General features: G+C 33.1%; 1 pseudogene; it reads right to left on the reverse strand.

Annotated features, from left to right (window-relative positions):
• Positions 1-10,259: 10,259 nt before the first annotated feature.
• LOC115226981 lies at positions 10,260-10,364 on the reverse strand (annotated as a pseudogene).
• Between the last annotated feature and the right edge of the window lie 2,102 nt (positions 10,365-12,466).

The raw sequence follows: 12,466 nt of genomic DNA on the forward strand, positions 1-12,466 counted from the left end.
GTCAAAATATTTGAAAATAGTTAATACTAACATTTTGTTCCCAACCAAGCTGTCCTAACTATTTAAATATCTATTCTCAACGAGGTTGTCCAATTATTAAAAAATTAGACAAATTCAAATTTAAAATAAATTAAAAAAAATTTAAAAACCACAAATTTATAAAATAATTCACCTCGAATTCAATCTCGACAAATACTGATAATAACACATTTTATTGACCTGCACAGTCCACCCTACCACACCATACTCTTGTAATATCATCTCAATCTATATATATATAACATACTATACCCGACTAGTAATACTACTCTCACTACACTCATCCCCCACAGTCACCCGAACATTGGCATGACTGGAGGAGACCATTCTCGGCCAAATCTCCACCACAGGGGGAGGATAACTCAATACACCCTCAACACTCAAAATCAAAAAATAAACACAAAAACAACCTCTTGTTGAATAGTATGATAAGATTGAGCAATATATTCACTATTTCTTAACAAAAGAACTCTCAATGTATCCTTAATAAGTGGAATAACACTTATAAATATCAAAATTGATATTATAAATGAACAAATTGGATCGGCTATCGTCCATCCTTTATATTGAATGGCACATGTAGAAATTATAGCACCAACACTGCCCAATGTATCTGCTAAAACATGCAGAAACACCCCTCTCATATTCTCGTCATGTCCATGTCCACAATTATGATCATGAAAGGAAAAAACCCCCACCAAATTCACCACAAATCCCCCAACCGAGACCACCTAACTCACTCAATTTATACAAAACACCAAAAGCCGGTCAGTTTTTATTATTTTTGGATAAAGTGCCCTTTCAAGTGCCTCAAACATAATACAAATTGATATCAAAACAAGAAATATCCCATTTATAAACCCTGAGAGCACTTGAATTCGAATAAATGACTTTTTTGAATCTCTGCTTAAAAAACCAGCAAAAAGTCCCATAAAAAGCCCACCACAGTCAAAAAGCATGTGGAATCCGTCGGATAACAAGGACAGGGAGTCATTCCACACTCCATATGCCAACTCAACCACAGTAAATGACAGATTTACTAACAAAAATAACCAATTCGACGAGATTTGGGATCAGAACAAATATTTTTTAGCATTGAACTAATAAGCAATACTTTGAAGTATATATATAACCATCATTACTTATAATCCAAACAAATACTATTAAAATATTATAAAGTAATACCATATATCAGTACTACCAAAAAATGTACAAAAAACAAGAATTTGTCCAAAATTCACAAAATACGACAGAAATACAACTTGAAAGGAAAACTATCCAAAATATGTTCACATTTGAGGGCATTTTGTCTCTCGTATGGTCAGCCAATGTGATCACAGAGCAATGGAACATACTACAAAGAAAAGAAAAAAGTATTCCGACTTTTTTTATATTGATATTTTGTACCTATGTAGTATGATTACATATAATTGTACTGAGGTTAGTGACATGACTACAATTAGTGACACTAGAGAGGTCATTGGGCTGGGCTGAGTATTCCGGATGGGGAGGCTTACTGCCAAGGCAAGGAAAAATAACTATTTTTAAAAATTAAATAAAATAATTTACATTTGTGATCATGTGGGTATATTTTACGAAAAAAAATTAATTTGCTAAAATAAGAACCCAATACTGGCAATAAATAAAATCTAAATATCTAAAAATTAATTATTACTTTATATTTATTAATTGAAAGTATATTTTTCTTAATATATAGGGCAATATGTCTGGCAGTTGAATTAATAGGACAGCCACACATGGACCACAAAGGTGAAGTGCCTGAATTTGAATTACTCTGACTGCAGTCAGGCACACTCCACTAACAAAATCATAAACGGAGAATTTAAGCCCGCCAATGAAACCACGTGTTCTATATATTGCTATTAGGAAGTAACTATAATTGATTAAATGATTTTTTACATTATTTGAATGAATAAAATAACAATTTCTGGTTTCTTGTTGAAATCCCAAAGAAGGTAGAATGAAATGGAATTTAAAGCACTGAGGAAAGCTATTATTATATTTATTTTAGAATTTCTAAGTTTAAATGCTTAAATAATAAAATATACTTCCATATTCCAACCGAGTTGTCGGTAAAATAAAACTACACATCACCACGTAAAAATATAGAAATATTTTATTGTCTTTTAAATAATTTTGTAAATAGTATTAGTTAAATAAAAATAATATTAATTCGTTATTTTGTAGTATAAATAATATTTCCACTAGATAAATATTTATATAAATTTACTTATAATCCTCAGGCTGATATATATCGGACTCTAAAACAGATTGTGTTTATTGAGTTTTTTAATTCCTTTTTTTGCAGTTTTTTTAAAAATCCGTGCAAACATTTTAATAACTTTCCAAATTGCTTTAATTAATGAACCAAAAAACTAAAATAAACTCAAAAAATGCCCTTTTTTGTACTGAATGTTCTTCTATATCACTTTCTGGTTCATTTTCAGATTTAATCTATTTTTATATAACTATATATATTACATGTAGACCAGTGGTTCTTAACCTTTTTTAAGTCAGCGCCCCCTTTTGACACATTTCGAAGCTTCAAAATTTCAGCGCCCCCCTATTATTTAATTTATTTTTTTTCAATTATAGATTTATTTGGCAATTTTTTCGCCATTGTTTCATTTTAATATTTTCGAATATTACTTATTATTTTTTTTAGAATTAAAAAGGGTATTCACAAAAAACTTTTTTATCTAAAAAATTTTAGTGACCTGCCTTGTGCTTGATGGGAATTTGTCAATCGTTTTATGTCAGCTTCAATAGTCGACAGACTTAGTCTCAAATCTCCTCGATTTCACAATTTGTATTTATTTCTTTTTTTGGTCAAAATATTAGAGACTGCACTAAATCCTCTTTCAACTAGATATGTTTGAAGGAAATGCTATTAAAAGTGTTTCAATTTCATTCCACAATAAAGGATATTCCACAATAATTTCGGTACTTTTTCCTTCATATATGCCAAAACCCACGATGAACTCCAACCATCGCAGGCCCCATCTGTTGAACAAGCAAAAATATTGCTAAGGGGTATTTCATGTTTCAAAAAATATTGTTCAACAGTTTTGAAAATGTTAATCCTCTTGTATCGAGTTCAAGGTGTTCAGAAAATAAAAATTCTTCTTGAATCATCATTTTTGATTAATATAACGTACGTAAACTAATAAAAGTGCAACACATATCGTTGAATGTCGATTCATCAATCTGAATTGAAAATTTTTGTTGTTCTTAAAAATGCACATAGGGTTTCTCGATATCAAATGCCATTTCATCAATTCTGGAAGAAACAGAACTATTTACTCAAAGGAATTGATGAAATTATTTGTTCAGAATCACAATCAACCATTGAATTTAACACTTCTTTGATAGCTGGTAATATTAATGACTCTCCAATAGTATGAGGTTTTCCTGATTTCGCTATCAATTGCGATATTTTGTATGATGCTAATAGCCCTTTTTCAAGCATCTTCGAATTTTTTGTAAATAGTTGATTAATCATAAGACGATTTTCATAATTATATTTCAGATTATAAAAATAATTGATATCCGCATCAAGTTTGTCAGGATGACAAATCTTAAGATGATTTAGCATTCTTGAAGGCTTCATTCCTTCATTTGTAAAGACCTTTTTACACATAAGACACATTGGAAGTGAATTGTTATGTCGTAGGGTATCACTCCAAACTTTAGGTATTCATCCGAATATATACGTCGTTTTACTTTTTTATCAGACATCTATAAAATATAATTAAAATATTTATTAAAAAGTTCTAAAAATATTAAATACAATTAACAAATATTTATAAATATTATCAGTGAATAATTTTTTTACGTACACACAAGACAATTTGAATTTAGAATTAATAGAAAAGCACGTGATAATGATTTACAAAAACTAATAAAATATTTATAATAATTAAAAAAATTAAAATTCCAGCGCCCCCCTAATATGTTTCCAGCGCCCCCAGGGGGGCGCCAGCGCCCCCGTTAAGAATCACTGATGTAGACTATCAATTTCATAAAGGAAGAATAGTATAACAAAAAATATATATCTCATATATAAAGTGATTAATATGGTCGTATAATGTTCATTTTATTGTATATGTATGGCATATGTATATACTACTGTTACTATGACGTAACAAAATAGAGGTTAGTTAGTTAATAAACTCCGCGTCATCAATAAACATTTTATGGTTTTTGTTTATGTCATGTTCTTGACCAAAATATGTTCGAAAAGGCACCAGCGAGACTTATTAATACACATCTAGTCACCCTGTATGAAATATCGTCGTTTATTGATCAAAAACAGAAACCGAAAGAAAACAAGGAAAGATGGTTAACGGGAAGATTAAACGAGGCATCGAAGTGGCTCTTTCATTGCTTATACCCAATTATAGTCAGTGTCGACAACTTTTCTCCAAGACCATCTGGATCGTGGGCACTGAGAATTCTTGCAAGCTTTCTTCCGTCAAGTTGTACTCCATAAGTTAGTTTCAATGCTTTACTTTTTGTTTTTTTTCAAATTGTTCGACCTGAGCCGGAATATAGACCTTTTGATGGCTAGAAACTTCTTCTGTGAAGGAAATCTTTTGTTTGCTATGAGAACCGCCTATCTGGATTTGTGGAAATTAGAAAGGGCTTTCCCAGGGATCTTTCTTGAGTCTACTTCTTTCATTTTCGTCTTGTCACCCTGTATAATTTGTTGTTCAAAATTTCCTTTGCCAAGAATAGCCAGAGAGTTTTCTTAGTTTGTTTCTGTAAAAAGAGTTTTCTTTCTTTGACGTTCCCAAGTGCCTGCGTTGTACATGAGGACTAGTCGGCATAAATTTGATTTTTCCTAAATAAATTGAATTGTAATTTTTTGAGTGTTATTGTGCCCAATATCTTCCTTGTAATCACTAAGTAGAGATCCGAGTTTTCGAGTGTTCCTCCACTTCTTCTACACGCGGGTAGTCATTCGTTCAATATTAATAAATTCTGTTTTATTTCATTGACTTTGAGAGACCATTTGGTTCATATTTTTTGCTTTCCTTGTAACAACGTATATAAATTTTAGATTTTCAGCAACAAAATAAACATCACCAGTGTAGATTAGTTCCATTAAGTGATTTTACTCGCTTTTGATTTGTTTTCTTAGATCTCTCAAAGCTTTCTCCAAATACTCTGACCAATAGTCTACTTTCGGACATAGTATGTGTATCATGTCCAGACTTTCTTTGTCAATAATGTCTTTAAACCCGATAAATAACTTACTCCTGTTGATGGTCTCAAAAGCCTTTCTCATGTCAACTTCCAGTATATAAAAGGATCCTTTCTGCAATTATCCACAGAATACTCCAGACAACATCAGACGTGAATCTTCCACCCCTGAAACATACAAACGAGATATCGATCTACGGATTTCGATATACGTGTTTGAATAATAGTTGACAGAATTTTCCTTAAAGCAAGGACTACTACTATTGGTTAAGCTTCTAGACGGTTCCCCTCGTTTTCCTGGTTTTTAGATTGGTATTAATATTCCTGTCCCGATTTGGAACGGACAGTGCAACGGAAATTGCTTATTCAGTATTTGTGCGGCATATTTGAGTAATTCCCCGTAACTCCGTCACATTCTGCAACTCTATTGTTTTTGATACGCTTCTAAGATCTCAGAATTTATTTCGTTTGCCAGGTTCCGTGAAAGTTCAATATATAAGATTATATATGTTTTATCTGTTTGAATTGTTTTTGGAGATAGTCAGCAATTTGTGAGGCTCTACCCCTCATCATCCAGTATTAAATGTTCCGATTCGTCATATATTCGATATTTTAGAATTTTGAAAACTCTGGTTAAGCAGCCATGACTTCCAGCCGAAGCTTTCAATTTCAGTGGCTTTGTCGTCTAAGTATTTCGTCCATAATAGACAAGACCGGGCTCTTATTTCATGAAGGATTCTGTCTCTTTGATTTCTTAGCTCTCGTTTATTTTCCGGACAACAGTTTTTAGTCGGATGTTTCTTTGGTGCTTTGGCATTTCTCTTATTTTTAAGTCATGATATGCGTATTAACAGCCTCGACCAACTTTTCGAAAAGAACGTCTGGCTTCGCATATATATTTAATTTTGATATATTTGCCTTGATATTATCTTAATATTTTTTTCTTTTCACGGTATTTTTATACATTTCCCTTAGCTAGTCATCGCCGTTTGTGTCGGCTGGGTTGTACTGGGAAATGCTGCCAATCAGTTTCTGGATGCATATCCGAGCCACTGTTATTCTGTGATCGCTATTTGTTGAGGCTCCTCCATATCAGCGTGAGTCCATTAGTGAATTTTTATATTCATTGTGACATAATATGTAATCTATTTGCTTGCATATTGTGACTTCCAGGACGTCTCGATCTTTTCTTGGCCAGTCCAAGTCGTCTTATTTCTGGCCAAATGTTGAAAAGTCGTATTGCAGAGATAGAGACCGAATGCTAAACAAATTCAAATTAGAAGCTCACTGGATGAATTTCGATAGCCTCTTCTATGCCTTCCTATACATACTCTTAGGTTTTTCCTAATGCCTATTTGGCATTCCAGTCTTTTGCCAGGAAAACGATTGTTGTTTTTTTGTTCAGTTCGAAGTACAGTTTTGAAAACTCGGATAAAATTCGTCCAACTCATCGGAGATAGCCAATATTCTGGCCTAATGGGGTGCATATTCTGGCCTAATGGGGTGCATATATGTTATTGAAGAATTGCAATATGATCATTAGCACGCCACATTGTGAACTCCTCCTTTCTCAACAAAGTCCGAACAGCAAATTCCAATCCTTAATGTCTTCACTTCAACGGTAGTAACATTAGGTGGTATTTTCCGTAAACTCCATCGTATCTTCGCGACTTTTGCCTCTTGAAGACAATTCACATTAACTTCATAAGGATCTAGATCCTCGCACAGGGTGCTCCGTTTTGAATTTGCTGATAGTCCTCTAACATTAACTGAGCTGACAGTAAAAGGCCTCGATCGAATAGAAAGAGAATATGTTTAAAACATCACAGAAGAAAACACGTAAATTTTATTAAATATTTTTTCAATAAAATATTTTAAAATTTAGGTACGTTGCCTGGCCGAAGTGGTTGCGGTTTTTTGTAAAAAATGGTGGAATTGGTACTAAGTCCAGAAATAAGAAAATGGATATTTATTCCAATTGTTATTATAACTTTTCTAATTGGACTAATCCGTCATTATGTGACAATTTTACTATCCTCAGGCGACAATCAGAATGACATTACGAAAATATCAGAAAAGTACATTCAAAAATAATATTCAAGTCAATATTTGACCCGATCACGTCTTTTGAGAGAAAATGGAAAGTACATCACTAAAAAAGTACAAATAATCAAAATAATCCCCCAAAAGGGTTTTCTATCCAGAAAAGATTTTTATACAAATCAAGAATCCGGATATTTCAAAAAGAAGAGACCCAAACAAAATCCGGCGGATTTAAACGGTACTCCAACATTTTCCGACATCCCCAGACCTCGGGGCAATGTCCGAAATGTCCAAAGGTGCCATGATGAATATGATCCCAATGGTTTTTATCGGTGGACTCATAAATTGGGCTTTTGCTGGTTTTTTGACAAGTATTGAATATAATGTATTTTTCATCAGCCAAGGTCCCCTTTACTCTGACAACTCGATTTAAAGACATGTTGCAGCAGGGAATTGCTTTGCCTTCTCTTGACCCTTCTTGGTGGGTTTTGTTGGTTAAAATGTCGTAGGGTGAGTTCTGGGTCTTGGTATTTCATTAATATGTTTGGTCTGCGGGGGATATATGCGTTGGTTTTGGGAGCTGATAATTGTTGATTTTTGTGGATTTATTGTAGCGGCAGAACATCAAGTACAGGGACCCCAGAGTGTCCCCACTGATGTTTCGAAAAACTTTGCAGAAGAGTGTCAAATGTTGGAGGCTATTGAATATTCTCAGTGGGATGTTTTAATTTAGTTTAATAATTTTATTTTTTGTGTGGCTATTTATTTTTGTTGTTTATTTAACGTTATTAAACACTGCAGAGATTGGTGATGAATAAATCTGTATAAAACAATAATATTTATTGACCAATCAAATTGGTCTTTTTAAAGTTATTTAATATTTAAGAGAAGCCAGAATTAGTACTTTTGTTTCGTCGTCTATCTGGAGTTTGGGTTTGATATCAAATTTCTTTTCATTGGAAAGCATTAAAAATTCCGATGTTTCCCGAATAATAACTGACTTGATATATGTTTTGGTTGTTTTTAGTATTTTGAGACGATTCAGTTCCTTGTAAATACAACAGGAATTATTTTTATTTTCAGATCATCCATAATTTATTCCCTAACAGGTGAAATTAAATATGAAATTTTCAATTAGTTATATAATGAACGTAAAAAGTCAAAAAATGATGAGAAAATTTTTCAATTAAGTTTTTGTTAGTCAAATAAAGAGTGATGGAATAAAACAGGATGATTCAATTAAAATGGGTCGAGCAGAAAGGAATCCACAATGTTTATATTTGAATGGGTACAAAATTCATGTTTTTGTGTAGTAGAATCAGTAATCGGGAAGTAGAATCAGCAAGTCTCAGAATCAGTAATGGAGCAAAGTATCAATAAGCTTGCATTGTTTTTTAAGGAAGCTCCGGTTGAGGGCAGATGAATCTGATTCCGATAAATTCCTTAGTCGTAGTTTGTAGGGCCATAAATACCTGTATTTTAATGTTAAAATTAAAAAAACACTTTGACAGTAAAAAAAACTATAAGAAAAAGCTAACTACAGTCCGACCCCCAAATGGGGCACCAAGTGCCCCAAAATGCGGGGGTGCCCAAAACAGGGGTTTGTTATTTTTTAAAAAATTAAACCATTAATAAACATCAAAAAACATTTTTACTAAATATTCAGTTATTTTCTTTTTATTTGTAGAGTTTTGTCTGATATTGTTCGTCAATTTCAGCCGAAATCAAAAAAATCTCGGAGCATACTTGGTGCAACATTAGAAATTTTTTTTCTAAATTGTTAAGCAGATCTTTTGTTTTTGCTACGACATTTCACTATTTTCGGTTTCTGAATATGTATCATAAACATTATTGTTCATGTTTCGCATTCTCCATCAATTGTTTCGTTAACAACTTGATCTAAATGTTCATCTGTTAGACAGTTTTTTTTGTTGCATAAAATCACGGTTCCTGTCGATTTTCTTCCAACAATTAACAATACTTTTAGCATCTATTTTCTCCCATCCTTTTGAAATTAGCATCATAACCTGACGCAAATTTAATTACCAATAGAATGTGTAAAATCGTTTTCGAAATCTTGAAAACATAAAAATTCCATTAAGAAGAGGAATAATAATCTTCATTAGTTGCCTCTCAGATAAATTTTCTTCAAAATTTATTTAGCAATCTTCAATTTAGTTTCGTAATCCATAACCACAACAATAAAAATATAAATTGAAAATAAAACAAAAAATAATTAATTTATTATAATTTTATTATTTTTAATTCCTTATAAATGATTTTATGGTGCCCCAAAAATTCCATAATTTTTTATCGATTTTATTTTTTTTCTGCCAAATGTACTTTTTGGAATAAAGTGCCCCAAATTGCGTGGTGTGCCCCAAAATCGAGGTGCCCCACCCCTGGGTCTGCCTGCCCCATTTTGGGTCGGACTGTAATCAACTATACCCTTTTCAGTCAAGTTTGACATTTTTTTTATACCAATTTTGTGAAATGCAATTCATTTTGACACTTTTTGCATCAATTTTGACATGCAACATTCAGGCAAAAGGCTGACAGCAAAAGGCTGACGCGATCGAAAAAATTAAATTAGAGCGTACTATCGTTGGGATATCCGCTCAAAAAACCATCCAATTCGCGGGCGTCTCCTGTGAATGTAGAACATATCCGAAACCGGAGATCGTTGAACATCATTAATGTTAATTTAGCCAAACCAGTGCATGAGGACGATAGTAGTGGCCAAAGCGTTAATTTTGCACAGAAATCGAAGAGTGCAAGTGTCATTGAAAACGTCTGCAAAGTTTAATCTGTGGATTTAATCCCCATGGTTAAATTGGCGGCTTTCTATTGATGCCCAACAAAAAACAATGGTCTTAGAAGAAACCTGTTCATAAAGCGAATAATTAGCAGACATGCAAAATAGAAATCACTTGGAAGAACAGAAGAAAAAGAAACCTCAAAAGAGGCACAAAAATATAAGAACCAGATAATCCCTACACACGGAAATCTTTAGTAAAAGGCGAAAGATTTATACGCTTTGCTAGGAATCAGATACTCATGAATTGAATTGAAATGTTTATTTTCTATGTAACAACTCGTCACTATATTAAAGGGGAGAGAAGAGGCCAAACGAAACCAAGGACGGAAAAACAAGTTTTTTTGCTGATTGGGGTCAATTCTAATGGAACACCAGATGTCCCTTCGATAAAAAAACGACCCTTGCACCACTATTTATTTAAGTGATGCAACAGTTTTTCAATGGATCGTACCGATCCCTCCGCTCTGGGGTAAAGTTTGGATTTTAAGTCCAAGCCATGTGCCAGTTTAATGGCATATCTCCGCGTTTTTTTCTCCAAAAGATCAATGTGTTTGTTCTTTCCTTCGCAGCTTCCGAACCATCCTTGAGATCCATAGATCAGGAAGGGTTCTATACACGCAGAGTTACGTATAAGAACGTTTCCTGTTTCAGCTGGAATCGCATCAGAGCTTTCAACATTTGGGTAGCCTTGTTCTCTTTCTCTCTATATACATCTTGAATGACCAGTTGCAAAATCCACAACTATTCCGAGGTATTTAAGATCATCCACGGGTTTTATCGCTCCGGTGTTTAATACAAACATCAGGTTTCCCTTCTCCTTTTACCAATCCAGCAAACAGTGCTTTTTTCAAAAGATAAAGACAGCCTTTATCCCGTTGGCACCATTTGCATTTTTTTCGATATGACTGTGGGTTCTTTTCCACGATATTGCTTGCTCTAGAGAAATCCAAATTAAAATATCATCTGCGTAGATGACCATCTCCATGCTAGGGAGATCCACTGAGGGATTTCGCACATCACACAGTTAAATAAAAGTGGACTGATGACAGATCCCTGCGGAACTCCTCTCTTAAGCAAAATTCTTCATCTCGATATTGGTTACCGACCCGTACAAACGATTCTCTTTCCGAGAGGAAACTCTTCATCAAACTAGGGCTGTCTTTCCAACTTAAAATTGTAAAAGTTCGTAATGACCGGCATCCAGACGCTATCAATGCTTTGATATGTCTAGACATGCAGCCGTAAGATACTCCTTTTGTCCTTTGTGCTGTAGATATGGCCTCCTTTAACGTGAAAAGCAATTTCCATCATTGCCCTTGTTCCGCCGAAACCCCATTGCTCTTTCAAGAGATACTGTTTATCTTCAATATAAGTTGATAGTCTTTTAAAGACAATTTTTCCCATGATTTTTGAGATAGACATATGAGGCTGATTGGTCTGTAATTGCAGGATCCGAAGCTCGGTTTCCTTTCTTCGGATCATGCTGCGAACAATTGTCCTCTTTTCCATGCTTGGGGAACATGTCCAATACTCCACAAGAGTTAATAGCTTCCATAGTTCAGATAACAAAGGCTTCCCGCCTTTTGAAGATAATCATATTATCTTTAAACAATGACTTCGTACAATCGCCCGGGTGGCTAAAATATAATTACTAATGGAAATTCCTCGTTTTTTGTTCTCAAAAAACATATAAATGTAGATTTATTATATTTATTAATATGCTTTAAATTGTGAAAACTAAAATTATAGAATTAATTATAAATTATTTTTTAATCAAGAGAGCCAAAATAAATAAAACATTATGAATATAAATAAAATATTATTTCAATTAATTTAATTAATTTTTTACATCAATATTAATTAATAAGAATTTAAAATGTTGGTTCAAAAAGAATCCACGATTCTTAAATAATGTTAATAGTAAAAAATCACATAAACTTGAGAAAACATTCCTAAATAGGCAAATTGATTACAAAGTTTGACAGAAGCAATTATTTAGATATATCCCCACTCTTGTGTGGTACAAGATAAATGGAGTAGCACTTTCAAGAAAAAATCAATTGAAAAAGTTGCCACGATTTTGCAATAACATATTTCACATATGAACGAATTCAAACGAGGATTCAAACGTTTCTCCCACTACTGTTGATACGAATGATTCTTTACTAAATCTAACTGAAGAATTTGTTCCCGCAAATATTCGATTATATAGACTAAGGAATTCTGCCTTAAGATATTTTTTTCTGCCTTAAGATAAGGAATTCTGTCTTAGAAAAAATAAATGAGACTATTGAATATTGCAGATTAATTGTTTCTTTTTAACTAAGAAATATAAATGCA

Source organism: Octopus sinensis, unplaced genomic scaffold, assembly GCF_006345805.1.
Source record: "Octopus sinensis unplaced genomic scaffold, ASM634580v1 Contig00919, whole genome shotgun sequence".
NCBI lineage: Eukaryota > Metazoa > Mollusca > Cephalopoda > Octopoda > Octopodidae > Octopus > Octopus sinensis.